The sequence below is a fragment of the Eriocheir sinensis genome, unplaced genomic scaffold (genome assembly GCF_024679095.1).
Source record: "Eriocheir sinensis breed Jianghai 21 unplaced genomic scaffold, ASM2467909v1 Scaffold658, whole genome shotgun sequence".
In the NCBI taxonomy this organism is placed as follows: domain Eukaryota; kingdom Metazoa; phylum Arthropoda; class Malacostraca; order Decapoda; family Varunidae; genus Eriocheir; species Eriocheir sinensis.
Window position 1 is genome coordinate 165,001 of NW_026112007.1, and position 16,667 is coordinate 181,667.

Genomic DNA, 16,667 nt, shown 5'->3' on the forward strand with positions numbered 1-16,667 from the left:
TCTCTCTCTCTCTCTCTCTCTCTCTCTCTCTCTCTCTCTCTCTCTCTCTCTCTCTCTCTCTCTCTCTCTCTCTCTCTCTCTCTCTCTCTCTCTCTCTCTCTCTCTCTCTCTCTCTCTCTCTCTCTCTCTCTCTCTCTCTCTCTCTCTCTCTCTCTCTCTAAGGAAGGAACCGTTGAATTAGCCAAAAATTAATCTTGATTAAACAACAACAACAACAACAACAACAACAACAACGATAATAATGAAAATAACGATGACAATAATAATAATAATAATAATAATAATAATAATAATAATAATAATAATAATAATAATAATAATAATAATAATAATAATAATAATAATAATAATAATAATAATAATAATAATAATAATAATAATAATAATAATAATAATAATAATAATAATAATAATAATAATAATAATAATAATAATAATAATAATAATAATAATAATAATAATAATAATAATAATAATAATAATAATAATAGTAATAATAAAATAATAGCATGGTGGTGGTGGTGGTGGTGGCCTAACTCTCGGCGCCTGGCAGCGAACTCTAGACCAGATTCCCTCCTCCGTCACCTTTCTATCCAGCCTTCTGATTTAATGTTCCTTTAATGGAGAAGGATCGAGCAGGGTTTGGTATGGTGACAGACACAGACGGAGAAAAGGATATGATCTAGAGGCTATCGGGGAGAGGGACAGGCGGGCGAGGATACTGAAGGACCCTCGTGAACATGGAGGCAGAAACAATAACAAGTCGGTCAGTACAAAAAGGATATGATCTAGAGGCTATCGGGGAGAGGGACAGGCGGGCGAGGATACTGAAGGACCCTCGTGAACATTGAGGCAACAAACAATAACAAGTCGGTCAGTCCAAAAGGATATGATCTAGAGGCTATCGGACAGGCGGGCGAGGATACTGAAGGACCCTCGTGAACATGGAACAGAAACAAACTCGTGAACATGGAGGCAGAAACAATAACAAGTCGGTCAGTCCATAGAGAATCGAGCACAGTTTGAGATGCGGTGACAGACACACAAAGAGAGGCAGGAAGGATCATCCGGTGCCGTTTTTGTAAACACGATAACCTTTATCGCTGCTTGGGGAGCCTGTCTTCTGACGATACGAACCACCACCACCACCACCACCACCGTCACCACCACCACCGTCAGCACCGTCACCACTGTCATCACCACCACCACCACCACCACCACCACCGTCACCACCAGGGAGGGAGGTTAGGGGAGGAGGAGAAGGAAGAGGCCAATATTGGCGACAAGGAATAAGACAAGCTGTGGTAACTCTAAAGTTCATATTCATAAACGTATCGGACCCCCTTGGCGACTGTTTTCCAAGGCCACAGAAAACAATGACAGGGTTTGCCTGAGTGGTGTTCCCGCCGGAGGTGCAGACATCAGGAGAAACTATCACCAGGATCACCAAGCAGTCCATGAAAACCCCGACTACTTCTACGAGAGGCGTTTCAAACAGGCGCACTGAGGCCAGGATACATTTAGGGGTACGGGCCGAAGTCCAGCAGGGAGTCACTTTACATGCTTTGTTTTTATTTCCGTATTCCCGCCACATCCTTTTTGTCTAGTGAGGACACGGATGCGGGCGTCGGTGCATCTCTAAAGTCGGTACCGTCAGACGCCTCCACCCTTATCATCAACTATTTCCAGAGGCCAAAAAGAAGATCAGAGGAGTTCTAATGAGTGTTTTTTTAGGTTCATGGCACAGAAGAAGGGTCAAACTACTGAAAGGCTCGTAAACTACCCATGGAAATGCCCCAAACTCCCAGGAAAGGCTCCTCAAACATGTGTGCCGGGACGCCACAATGTCCGGAGAGTTTACAGCAGGGGTTCCAACCTTTTTGTTCCTCTGTACCCCTTGGGCATTTTTATAGGTTCCCGTGTACCCCTAAAAGTTTAGGAAAAAAACGATGAAATTGTAATGTTTTGATATTATTTTATAATGAAATCTGTATGTGAAGACTGATGATATAATGTAAGTTAAATAACAGTTTTGCTTACTAAAATGAGGAAATTGTAATGTTTTGATATTATTTTATAATGAAATCTGTATGTGAAGACTGATGATATAATGTAAGTTAAATAACAGTTTTGCTTACTAAAATGAGGAAATTGAAGAAAACACGACATTGTGCAATATGAATGCAGATTACAACACCATGCATTGTACAGTAGTGGTTATTCTCTCGGACCCAATGTTTCCCCTGAAAAGTGCAAATGTACCACTGGGGGCACATGTACCCCAGGGTGGGAGCCCCTGGTTTACAGAGTAGGGTGGCGTCAACACCCCTGTATAAAAGGTGCACGTGACATGTTTCAACCGGAGCTAAAACTGTCTTAGGAGAATTAAAGGAAGCGACTGCTGATAGTAGGTGACAATAAGGGCGAGAGTCGTCTGCTGTGTGTGTGTGCGTGTGTGTGTTTGTGGGTGTGCAGGAAAGGGGACAGATTACAGAACAAAGAGAAAGAAGGAAAAAAAATGGAGCAGTATATGATGTTTCCAAGAAGTGCGCCGCACCAAACAACTGTTCCCATCATATAAAATGTCACCGTGATTTAGACTCCCCTCTTGTTTACTTGTTTTTGTTTTAATAGAAGGAGGAAGAAAGCGCCGGAAGGGAGATTGTGTCACTTTAAATATGAACGTGAATTCCTCTTCTCGTCTTCCTCGGGGTCGGTTCTCGGAAACTTTGGATGACATGAACGTGGAGCATCAAGTACTGGATGAAATGAACGTAGATGCTTGAATGAACGTGTTGAAACTCTCCTTCTTGTGCTCGATTCTAGGAAATATTTGATTGCATGAACGGAGACGATCACACACTGGATCAAACGAACCTTAGGGCCAAAAGAACGTGTTGTGTCTCCCTTTCCTGTGTTAGGCTCCAGGAAACATTGTCTTACAGGACCTTAGAGATACGCGCTCCAGGATATCGCGGGGAAAGATTAAACTGGTGTGTGTGTGTGTGTGTGTGTGTGTGTGTGTGTGTGTGTGTGTGTGTGTGTGTGTGTGTGTGTGTGTGTGTGTGTGTGTGTGTGTGTGTGTGTGTGTGTGTGTGTGTGTGTGTGTGTGTGTGTGTGTGTGTGTGTGTGTGTGTGTGTGTGTGTGTGTGTGTGTGTGTGTGTGTGTGTGTGTGTGTGTGTGTGTGTGTGTGTGTGTGTGTGTGTGTGTGTGTGTGTGTGTGTGTGTGTGTGTGTGTGTGTGTGTGTGTGTGTGTGTGTGTGTGTGTTTACAGGGATCGGAGACAGATTAGAGATCAAGAAGAAAGAAAAAGAAAAAAAAGAAGGAAAAATAAAAGACCACTGTATTATTTCGAAAATAATGCAAAACAAGAAAAATAAAATCCCCAGTGTAAGCAAAGTGAACCTGATTTAGACTCCCCCTTAAGATTATTAATTAGTGAATACATCACGGACAGAAGATTACATAGAACTGAGTGAAGGAAGTTGTCGTAGTCTCCTTCCCGTGCAGACACGATGAAGCGAGTTGTCCTTTCCTCTTTTCTTCGCGTTGACTTACAGAAAATACTTGGAAGGAAGTCACGGAAAAACACTCGAGACACTGCTTGGGTCAGCGGTTCCCAGCCGTGTGTGTCCCGTTCCGCTTCTCAGTCACTCTTTCACCTGTGGACCCCGCAACGAAACAGGTGAGGCAGGGAATACCGGGCCGCTCACGACCATCCCAGGGGCCAAGTGTGTCACGAGGGCCGTGAGTATGACACCCTGGCACCGTCAGCGAGTGCAGAGCAATACTGGCATAAGCATTCAGTGTTAAGGGTTGTGTGCAGTAGTATGAGAGTTATTCCGAGCCGCATGTCTCCCAATTCCAGTATAGAACATAAGAACATAAGAACGTAAGGAGTCTGCAAGAGGCCGGTTGGCTTATACAAGGCAGCTCCCCACCTTACCTCACCATCCATGGCTTTATCTAACCTCTTCTTGAATGTATCTATGGTATTGGGATGAAGTAAAAATGATTACAACCTCTGGACCCCTGCTTGGGAACCACAGGCTTCGGAGGACTGTGGGATATCGTCTCTCTCTCTCTCTCTCTCTCTCTCTCTCTCTCTCTCTCTCTCTCTCTCTCTCTCTCTCTCTCTCTCTCTCTCTCTCTCTCTCTCTCTCTCTCTCTCTCTCTCTCTCTCTCTCTCTCTCTGTCTGTCTGTCTCTCTCTGTCTGTCTGTCTCTCTCTCTCTCTCTCTCTCTCTCTCTCTCTCTCTCTCTCTCTCTCTCTCTCTCTCTCTCTCTCTCTCTCTCTCTCTCTCTCTCTCTCTCTCTCTCTCTCTCTCTCTCTCTCTCTCTCTGTCTGTCTGTCTGTCTGTCTGTCTGTCTCTCTCTCTCTCTCTCTCTCTCTCTCTCTCTCTCTCTCTCTCTCTCTCTCTCTCTCTCTCTCTCTCTCTCTCTCTCTCTCTCTCTCTCTCTGTCTGTCTGTCTGTCTGTCTGTCTGTCTGTCTCTCTCTCTCTCTCTCTCTCTCTCTCTCTCTCTCTCTCTCTCTCTCTCTCTCTCTCTCTCTCTCTCTCTCTCTCTCTCTCTCTCTCTCTCTCTCTCTCTCTCTCTCTCTCTCCTTTCCTTCTCTGTCTCTCTCTCTCTCTCTTCTCTCTCTCTCTCTCTCTCTCTCTCTCTCTCTCTCTCTCTCCTCCCATCCTCTCTCTCTCTCCTTCTCTCTCTCTTCCTTTCCTCCTTTCCTTCCTCCTCCTCTTCTTTGCTTGTTCTTCCTCCTCTCTCTTCCTCTCCCTCTCTCGCCTCCTCCCACATCCTCCCCTCACCACCACCTTCCTTCTCTCACCAACTCTTCAGCTTCAACCTCCTCCCTTCCCTCCTCACCACCATTCCACCACACCTTTTTCCCCTCACCACCACCGCCGCCCCCCCACCACCACCACTGCCCCCCCCCCTCACCACCACCGCGCTGCCCCCTCACCACCACCACCACGCCTGACCCCCCCTCACCACCACCGCCCCCCCTCACCACCACCACCACTTGCCGCCCCCCACCACCACCACCGCGCCGCCCCCCTCACCACCACCACCTGCCCCCCTCACCACCACCACCGCGCCCCCCTCACCACCACCACCACGCCCCCTCACCACCACCACCACCCCCCTCACCGCCGCCCACCACCCCTCACCACCACCACGCCCACCCCGCTTCCACCACCACCACCGCCCCCCACACCACACCCTCACCACCACCACCGCCACGTCCCCCCACCCCACCACCACGCCCCCCCTCCCACCACACCACCACCACCGCGCTGCCCCCTCACCACCACCACCACGACATATCCCTCACCCTGCCACTGCCTGCCGCCCCCTCACCACCACCGATCCACACACCACCGCTGACGCCCCTCCACCACCACCACCACGCCGCGCCTCCCTCACACCACCATGCGCCCCCCTCCTCACCTTAGCTGACGCCTCCCTCACCACCACCACCGCCACGCCCCCCATCACCACCACCACGCCCCCCTGCACCCACCGCCTTGCACCCCCCCCTCACCACCACCACCGCGCCACGCCCCCCCACCACTTTTCCTCCCCCCTCACCACCACCGCGCCCCCCTCACCACCACCACGCGCCCGCCGCCCTCACACCACCACCACCGCTGCACTTGCCACCACCACCACCGCGACCCCCCTCTCACCACCACCACCGGCACGCCGCCCCCTCACCACCACCATCGCGCCCCCGCCCTCACCACCACCACCGCCACTCCCCCTGCTGCCACCACCAATTCATACCGCCTCCCCCCATCACCCACCACCGCCGCGCCGCCCTCACCACCACCACCACTCCCCCTCACCCTTTTTTTTTTTTTTTAATCAAGGTATAGTACAGAGATGGGTTAGTGGTGAGGTACAGGTGAGAATAAGAACAGTAAGGTGTGCAGTTTGTATGGTGCTTCAGGTTCACGTTGATCATTCTGGTGTAGTTATTTATCCAGGCACCTTATTTGTATACCCCAGCGTGCTGGGGTTTAGTAATGTTTGGATTGTTTGTGTAGAGAGCTAAGCTAAGCTATGGCGTCGCAGCGAAGTGATGTGTGGGCGGTTGTTCTCGTAGTGACTTCTGAAAGCTGCGCGGAAACCGAGGTGGACCAAGTTCGTGCTGCCGTCAAGCTCCTTGACGTGGAATTGTAGTTGCATCGTCTTGCTGGTCTAGCTTCTCCATATCTTTCAGCCGCCTCCGTAGCCTTGTGCTGTCAGTTTGTACTCAGGTCTGCGGTGTTGTGCTGCACCATGTTTTTCTTCCGTGTACGGGTATTTCTGTCAGTGGCAAATCAGCGCTGTTGCCTCTGGGCTGTAACATCTTGGTGTAGGAAGCCATGTGTGTGTCAGAGGGTGGGTAGGTAATCTAGTATAGGAATGTAGTCTTTACTAGATGCAGTTGAGCCGCTCTGTGAAGTGCCAGAATCCTGTTTAGTGATGTGAGGGCTGTTTTGCTTTCTGGTTTTGTCGTTGACGTGTTTTAACGATCGGGCCGGTGGATGTCACTGTGGCCTAATATCTGGCATTGTTTGGTGGGAGATGGTGTTGCCTGTATTGTATGTCATTTAATTTTTTCCTGCCAGTGCGACCTGCGAACTTGTCTATGTTTGTTTTGATCTTCCATTTTTTCAAATGTGTTGACGCGACCGCCCCCTCACCACCACCAGCCACCACCAGGCTTGCCCCCTCCCCATCACCACCACCGCCGCCCCCCCTCCCACCACCACCAATCACCCGCCGCGCCACCCTCACCACCACCACCACGCCCACGCCCCCCACCCACCACCACCACCGCGCCCCCTCACCACCACCACCGCGCCCCCTCGCCACCACCACCACCCGCGACCTCACCACCACCACCGCGCCGCCCCTCACCACCACCACCGCGCGCCGCCCCTCACCAACTCCACACTTGCCACACCACCGCCACCCGCCCCCTCACCACCCCCACCGCGCCGCCGGCCTCACCACCACACTACCGCGCCGCCCCCTCCCACCACCATGCCCCTCCCTCAACACCGCGACGCTACCTCCACTACCACACGCCGACACCTCACCACCACCACTGCGACGCCTTCATCACCACACCACCTGCGCGTCTTCCATCATCACCACCACCCACGCCACCCGCCCTCACCACCGCGCCCACAATTACCGCGCTCCGCCCCCTCACCACCACCACCGCCTGACGCCCCCTCACCACCACCACCTTACGACGCCTCTCTCACCACCACCCACTGCGCCGCCCTCACCACCACGCCGCTCCGCCCCCCATCACCACCACTGCCGTTGCACCGCCCGTCACCCACCTGCACCGCGACGCCCTCCAATCACCACGCCGCGCCGCCCCCATCACTCCACCACCGCTGCCGCTCCACCCCCTCACCACCACTGCCAGCGCCCGCCTCACCACTCACCACCACGTGCCGCCCCCAGCATCACCACCACCACCACGCACCCGCCCCCATCACAACCACCGCCGCACTGCTGCCCCTCACCACCACCACCGCGCCGCCCCCCCACCTCCACCACCGTTGCCCCTCACCACACCAGAGAGAGAGAGAGAGAGAGAGAGAGATTTCCTTCCCCATCTCTACTGATCCAGTCTCGTGGACAAAGTAATACTGAAGTCCCAACACAGAAATATGTCCGTCTACTCCTACAGTGACGTGGGACTCACTTTTAAGGCAGACTCTTAGGAGAAATCCTCCCTCCTTCAGCTCCTTTAGTTATTTCCATTTCTTTATATCCATAATCTGCCCTCTCCCCTCTCCCTCTCTCTCCTCTCCGTTAGCCAGTTCCTTCTCCTGGGACACAGCAACATTGAGGTCCTGGGCCAGAAGTGTATCAATGTCCCCCTATCGTGAGGAGACCATTTTTAAGGCAGACTCTTGCGGAATGGCAGAGTTATTAATGAACTAAAAACACTTCACTTACGAGTGTATTAACTTTACTGAATTTTTTCCAATGCCCTAACGACGAGCTTTTTATTCGGCTGCCAGGTAAAACACTCTCGTTACCTGTCGGCTCCAGACGTCCCTAGAAAACATCACTTTTTAAGGTTATTTGACCAGCTTTTGCAGTGGCCGAAAGAGAGCCAACCCCTTCGGGAGGAGAGAGGCGTCAAGATACTTTCTGTGACCTCTTAAGAGGATTTCAAGTTTATAGGCAGAAGGAAGTACAGATGAAGGAAGATTGTTCCAGAGTTTACCAGCGTGAGGATGAAGAGTGAAGATGCTGGATGACTCTTGCATAAGTGCTTTGGAGCAGTATAGGGATGAGAGCATGAGAAAGTCCTGTGCAGCAGGAGCCGTGGAGGGGGAGGCTCGTTAGTCAAAAACAAAGATCAGAATAGCAGTCAAAGTAGTAAAGATCGATAAAGAAAGAGAAGCAACATGGCAGGAGATTTAAGAGGCAGAAGACTGTCAAAAGGCAGAGAGGGCAGAAGCTACGAGACAGAAAGCTCACTCTACTCTGGTCCAGGACAGCCAGTGGCGATAGGCCTTCTAGGTCACACATACAGGTGAGATGTGACATCACTCCGCTGCTTCCTCTGCATGGCGTACGATGTGTAAGGCAAGTTGTGTTTCAAAGTACTATTTCATTTGGCTTGGGAAGATAAATAGTTGCGCTTCACTAAATAAAACACGAAAAACAGGTTTCCTTTGACACAGTAAACTTAGATACTCACTGAAAAGATTATCAACACTCTAAATCTTAGACTTGAAACAGAAAACGAATCGGTTGCCAGAAAGGAAACACTTTCACAGAAGTTCATAAAAAGTTACTCCTGAAAAATGTTATGAGGAAGTTAGAGAACGGAACAGAGAGAGAGAGAGAGAGAGAGGAGAGAGAGAGAGAGAGAGAGAGAGAGAGAGAGAGAGAGAGAGAGAGAGAGAGAGAGAGAGAGAGAGAGAGAGAGACCGATGACACACACAGTTACTGGAACTGTAGACTGCAACAAAAACAGTGACTTCTGGTACAGCACACAGGAAGGTTCTTCCCCAGCCATGTGTTGGGCACACACATTGAGAGAACATTACACACACACACCCTGTTAGCTGCACGTTGCCCCGGTGTTCGCCTCCTCTGTCACCTGGTAAGTGCACGTACTCACTACAAAGGCGGAGAGGACGGAGGAAGCAGCCAAGGAAGGCAGGAAACAAGTAGACGATAAGGGACAGCCAAGAGGGAATAGAGAGACTGATGAAGAGACAGATGAAAACAGAGAAAGAAACAAAAAACAAATATAAACTGTGTGTGTGTGTGTGTGTGTGTGTGTGTGTGTGTGCACGAAGGGTTAATAATGGACAATATCTTTCCGAGGAAAGGGTAGAAAATTATAGAGAAAACAGTATACAGAAAGATGGGGAAGTAGAGGGACAGGGAGAGGGGGAAGGTTGCTGCACATGAAGAGCAATGAAGGTAGTAGTAGTAGTAGTAGGTAGTAGTAGTAATGGCAGGTGTAGTAGTAGGTAGTAAGTAGTAGTGGTAGTAGTAGTAGTAGAATAGGTATTGGTGGTGTGTAGGCAGTAGTAGTAGTAGTAGTTGTTGTCAAAACCTTAGCTGCGACCATGCTGCAGAAACTTTAGAGGAAGTGGCGCCATTGTGACAAAAGACGGACAACGACACTCTAGGCATGATCGGGGACAGAGGTATATAAGAAGGAGTACGTGAGACAAAGCAGCTGAATGGGTGAAGGAAATAGAAGCTTATTCACACACAAGACTGAGCCACACGCCGCCCATTCAGCGTACACACCACGAGCATCCAACATCGGTGGACGTTCCTGATGCACCATCCCCGGCATCAGTCCACCTCCGACCATCGAAAATGCCGTCAAGAATGGTATTCTGCTATGCTGGTGAGATCTCATGCTTAGAGGAAGAGAGGATATGTTAGCACTTCCCCAAGACTGGTGTGGGATGATCACCAACCTGGAAGCCGCGCATATGAGGAGAACTAAAACTCATCTACCTTTACTAGTCACTCTCAACAACAGGATCATCGTTCAGAGGAGGGCGAGATAGACCAAACAGAAATAAGAGATATTAAAAGAAAAATTCAGAAGAAAGGCAACAGGCCCAAAAGACGAGCTGGACCGTCTACACACCACCTGTCCACAGAACAGGTAGAAAAAATCCATATTGCGTTAGCTGTTGCGGGGAGGCAGGGCGCCTCCTCTAATCATTAACGTTGCCTACCAATCAGAGCAAAGCGGCTTCAGCCTCAACAAACAAGAATTTGTCGACGCTATTGCTCTGAGATATGGCTGGCTGATTGAGGTGGGATCGTCTTGATCTTGTGTATGGATCAGCAATGATGTCACCCACACCAACGACATGCGTAAAAGAAGGCTTGCCCGGCCTGACACGATGAAGTGAGGGATCTGACAGCGCATGCTCGGGGAGTGGCAGCGCCAAGACGTCACCGAGCTGCATTGCTTCCCCTGGACGGCGAACACCTTCGGTGACAGGACAGCCAATACCTCACAGGAGGCACGGTGTTGAGGGCACCAAGATTCTTGGGGTGCGCGGACAGCAAAACGTCAGCGGACATCCTGTTGGTCGACCCGACGGCTGCCTGTCACCGCGGAGGTTGCCCCTGCAAGCCGCCAGCCCACCACAGAACAACGAGCAGGAGAAGACATGGGCATATGGTGAAAGAATCCAACATGTGGATCAGAAGCCACCCTCACCACCCACATCCGGGCGGATGGGGTCCCAGGCCCAATGCTTCTACGCACGCCTAGCGGAACCAATCTGAAAAGAAGCATCAGCCAAGGAGCCACGCGTCGCCTGGATGAGGTGTGTTTTCCGTCTCCTGGCTCAGGTCGGGCTGGTCCATGTCCAAAACCAGACACTCTGGCCCAAAGCCACCACCATCTCACATGGGACTCATGGCTTGCAGTGTGTGTGAGAGCACACTAGGGGTGGGGTCAGGAGGACTGAGTGTGCTAGTGCATGTAATAGATGATAGGTGATTTAGTGTCAGTAGTATTAGCGATATGGTTGGATGCCACACACATGAACAGAGTTGGGGCCACAGACTTAAGCATATGGAGCTCTATGATTATGTGTCGGGAAAATAAACATGGGTGGAGTGTACTACTTATGTAGTAGTAGTAGTAGTATAGTAGTGTGTGTAGTAGTACCTGTAGTAGAAATAGTAGTAGTAGCACCAGTAGTAGTAGTAGTAGTAGTAGTAGTAGAAGAAGAAATCATCGGTGTCCAAATGAATTCTCTTCCCTTGAATAGAGACGAAAGAGCCAACTGTTAGTGTCATGAGGTTGAGAGTGACCATACTATGGTGTAAATCAGTTACAATATAGGTGCATATTTGAGGCTGTAAATATTAACCAACCAATAAATGGAACGTAAGAATTAGTTTGCGCCGAAAACTCTAAAAAAAACAAGAAAGAATGGTTGTAGGTGCCAGTGGTCGCAATATAAGTTATGTTACAATGGAACGTCATAATGTTATACATATTAAAACAGCTCTATAAATACTATGGTATTTTGGGTAGGAGAAAATATGAGTATGGCTCTTGAAGCTCACTTCTCGAGCGGTTAAAGAGAAAAATGAGGCAGGGAGCACTGAAGATTAACTTCTTGATCAGGGAACTACAGTAAACCCGCTATAAATAATAATAAGGGATCAATATCGTAGCGCGAAATGAACGTGTTACTCCCTACACTATGACTGATTAACAGTGTTAGAACACAAAAATAAAGGTCATGCCTTCGCACGAAACAGATCTCGAAATACGATGGCATTTTGACGAAGGAAAATCCACAAATACCAAGATTAATTAAATAGATGGTGGAGGAGGGTGGTTGGGGACGCCTGCACGTGCAGTCGTTGAGTCAGTATGAAAACCCCGCTGCGGCAAGGCGGCGTATGAGAGATGAGGAAGGGCGACATCAAGGACCTGCATTATTGCTGGAAAACTGCTGACCCAGGGATTTGATCAGCCGCGGCTGGAAGGGAAAATGCCGCCAGACGTAGGACGGCCATGCGTTCTTGCTATATATGTATTGCAGATAAGACGACTTGGGTGGTAACTCTGAGAAGACGGCTCGTGGAAAACGGTAGTGGTAACTGCCAGGTCACTGGGAGTCCTGCCCCTTTGTTGACTGTTTGCTGGAAAGTTTGGGCTGATGCTCCTGGCAGCGGTGGTGGTGTTGCTGCCCGCCAGGTGCGAGGGGCATCTGCTGTTCCGTCACAGGGGCGCCTCCCGCTGAAGTGCATTGGAGGAGTTGTGAGTGTTTCTGTGCTGGCTTGAGGCGGGGAGCGGTTTAGATCAGGCTTCGCTTTCGGCTTTCGCTGCGTAGTACCACAGGCTGGAGGTTGACGCCTGTATAGAGCGGAAACACGCCTGGTGAGTTGCTTGTAGCTGGTGCCTGGGTGAGCTGCTGCGACGGTGGCCAGAATCTTCCTTCCTTCACGCCTGTCCCTGATTTGTTGGTGAGTTCTGCAGTTTGTTTGGAGCTTGAGGAGAACGAGGTAGCGAAGGCAGGGCGCGGCAGACCGTTGCCAACCGAAATGTAACGGGTTTGCCAGTGCTTAGTGTTGATTAAGATCAGCTTCCATGCTGAATTATATTTGCAGCCCAGGCGGGCGAGCGCTGTAGGCGAGAGCGACCTGCTGTGTGTCAGTCGGACTCTCGCATGAGTGACGATTTGTTAGCTGGAAAATAATTGTTATAACGGTTATTGTACGTCATAGACCTACACGCACTGGTGAAATGCGATGGTACAAAAACTGAGACGGTGTAGCCCCTGGACGACATTCCAGGTGGTGATCTATTTGTCGTGTTTTTCCATTGACAATTGTGGCGTCAATTCGTAAGTGAGATATATTAAATAAAGAAATAATACATTGATATCCTACTTTTACAACATGTTGACAAGTATTATGTGCCAGGGAACAGAATTTTACCCTTAGAAGTCAACTTTCTTATAATATATGCGTCATTTGATGACGCTAATTTATTGCAATACGTTTTTTTATATAACACCACACACAGGCACAAAACAGTAATTATAATTCAACAGATTGTTTGACTTTTTGGTAACACGCCGTTTCTGAAGTATATGAAAATCAAAGAAATGGTTTACGCAAAAATGATCTTTTATGATTTTCGATATTCAAGTGGTGCGGTGGGGTGGATTATGGCTTACATTCCTGGGAACATTGCATTCATAGTATATTTTGGTTTTGTTATACAGCTTTAATGTAGAAGGGAAATTAGCGTTAAAACACTTGTCTCAAAAGCATTCCATTGTTACAACATTGTATAAACAACATACACAGGGTGAGAGTTTAGTAGAAGGTCGTGCTGCTTACAGTGCTTAATGGGTTATTGACATCTGTCTTTGGTTATCATTTTAAAATTTAATAGAAGCTATTATATTGTTGCGCACGGTCATCGCAAGGTGGAAGACTGATTTTCCACTATTCTCGTATTTCATAGCATAACAATAATAGACAAAGCATTCTTGAAATCAAAATCTTTTTTCAGAAAGGGTATAGTATTAGGCTACGCTTACAGAAGCGATATTCCTCCGGTTATTCATCAGTGCCAGTTCCATCGTTATATCATTGCGTGACACTTCACAATAATACGCATACTGTTTAAATGGATGATTCCCTAATGAAAACTGCTCTACGATTATTTTTTTTTTCAAGTTATATATTATATACATGTAGCTTGGTAAAATGTATTTGCTGCTGATAAGTTTGTCGCTGATTGACAAAGCGGTTTCAGGCAGTCATTTTGCCTCTGATGTTCGGATATATAGTATCGCGTGGCACCCGATGCACTGCAGTCGGGCGAGCAGCCGGGTCCTTCTGCGGCGGCGTGGTTGACCCGCCTGGGCCCATATCCCCGCTTTGGGGCCCCCTGCAGCAGTCAAGTCGACCGGTCGGCTGCTCGCCTGTGCACCGCTGGCAGGGTGGCTCTACTCGGCGCCTGCCCTGAGACCCTCGTGCCTGTCGCTGCTCGCCGGCTGTTACCCGTGGCTGTGGCGGCGGCGGAGGCGTCCTCACGTTCACCGGGACTTGAATTGCCCGTCCCCCTCAGCAGGGCCGCCTTGGCCAAAGGCCCTGTCCTATTATGGGGGTAATCTTAAGAAGATGTACTGCAGTGAACGCCAACACTGTCGAGCGAAAGCAACTCTCCTGGCCTTTGAGCCAGCTTTAGACTGCTGAGTTGCTCGTCGGTTTCCGGTTACGGGTGCAAGATGCACCTGTGCCCCGAGCGACCAGCTAGGCAGGGCCTTCATGGGCCTGAAGCCCAGCTCCTCTGCCGCCTCTAACTCATAGCCCCTTATGCCAACGAGCATGTAAACATTATAAACAAAAACGTAATGCACTGCCAATGGAACGCCTGCACTTGTCGAACGAGCAATTCTCCTGGCCTTTGAGCCAGCTTATAGACTGCTGAGTTGTTTCGTTCATCCCGGCCAAGGCGGGGTGCAAATGCAGCCGTGGTCCCCGACCAGCCAGGCAGGCCGCCTCGCGGCCTGGACGCCTAGCTCCTCTGCCGGGCTCTCAACATAGCCCCTCCTGCCAACGTGCAGGTAAACATTAAAAAAAAGATATACCGGCCATTAGGGGACACGCCAGCCCTCGTCAAGCGAGCAGCTTCTGGCCGGCCCTTCCGCCGATTGTAGACTGCCTGGGGCCGTGTATCTCAGAAAGCAGGCTGTAAAAGCCTTACAACGGTGGAAGAAGCCGAGGTACAGAACCTTGCTGAATTCAGGAAGCATCCGGGAGGTTGTAAAGGAGTTGTAAGTGAGGATGTGTTATGACCTCTACGGAGTTGGTGTAACTTTCATAACCTTTCTTTATATTGACAGTGTGAAATATGTCATAATTAGTGTTTCTTGACAAAGAAATAAAAGTAAGAGGTATATGGGAAATTCTTCCATAAAGAGCGAGATGCAGGTTACAGGGATTGCGTGTTTGTTTATATCTCAGTCAGACCACTGCCAGCACCTGCACGATGCAGGAGATTCTTATCGCTGTTCTGCATGACCGTGCTTTAAGGAGAGAAAGGATACAGATCACTCTTGACCTTCCTCCGTGAGTGATGCGGAGCTTCATCAGTCAGTACAGACTCCTCGACAAGAGCCTTTTTCATTTTGGCTGATAGCGGAGCTGGAGCCCTATCCTGTAGAGGAGGACGAGGAGGGCATGACGCCATCCCCACCTGCACATGGCAGCAGTGCTGCTGGCACTGATAATGTATGCCAGCGGCTTCTTTCCAACAAAGTTATTGGAGACATTACCGGTAAGTTTTCTTATTAGTACAATAATACCAGCGGTAAGAACCCCTGAATGATGATACACTCTAACTCAGGTGTAGCCACTGAGTTTTGTAGTAGCAGTATCCTTTTTAACTCCTTCATATAGTTAAACTAGTGTGTTTGTTACTTCCAAGCTTCACCTAGATGTATTCTCCGTAATGTAATCGAACTATATCCTTAATGAAAAAAAATGAGTGTCCAGAATTTCGGAATTTGGGAAGTTTCCTATGTCACCCACCATTTTTCATGAAACATATAACCCCTCTGTTTTTTAGAAGTGATTCATGCAACTGTGACCTTGAATTCCATCAGAAAAAACTATTTTCTGAGATACTCCCCCACTTCCACTCACAAAAAAAATATACAAATATATACAAATAGTGACCACAGAACAGTTCCTGTTTTAGCTTAGATCAAGGTGACCTATGAACCAAACCCAGTATTAGTGCCAGATTTTAGAAGAGCAAATTACGAGGGGCTTCAAAGACATCTTGAAGGGGTAAACTGGGAAAATTTATGGATTCATGAGGGCCAGAACTGTGGGTTGGAGAGCCAGGAGAACCAGGTAGAAATATCTCACAATAATTTAGTTAGAGTAATAGTAGAGGGGCAAGGCCAGCATATACCCCAGCGAACACTTAGAAAAGAAAACAATGACCCTAAGTGGATGACCCATGGACTTAAACATGAGATAGGGTTAAAGAAGAGAATTTATCAGAAAATATAGAATAGTGAGACATTTCAGGGCCGGTATGTCGAACTATCTAGATTAGTGAAGAAAACACCAGGATGGCAAAAGGAATTATGAGATCAAAGTAGCAAACGAGGCAAAAAGTAATCCTAAGGGCTTCTTTTCAGATGTAGAGAACAAAAACACGGGAGAAAATTGGACCGCTGAAAACAAACACAGGGAGCTTAGTAGAAAATTACGATAATATAAGCACATTGTTGAACGACTATTTCCGTCAGTATTCACACAAGAGGATCGAACGACTATTCCAGAAAGGGTTCAGGTGTACGAGGGGATGCGATAAATTGAGAGATATAATCATTACCAGGCAAATAGTTCAGGATGAGATAGATAAGCCAAAGAGGAATAAGTCGCCAGGTCCTGATGGGACTTTTCCGAGGGTATTAAAGCGAATTAGGTGATGTAGTCAGTGGTCCACTAATCAACATCTTTAAGATGCCGGTAAATACTGGCTATGTGCCCAGCTTATGGAAAGTAGCAATGTGACGCCGATTTTCAAAAGGGGGACAGGTCGGCTGCTTCAAACTATCGCCCAATTAGCTTAACATCGGTTATAGGCAAGATGCTGGAG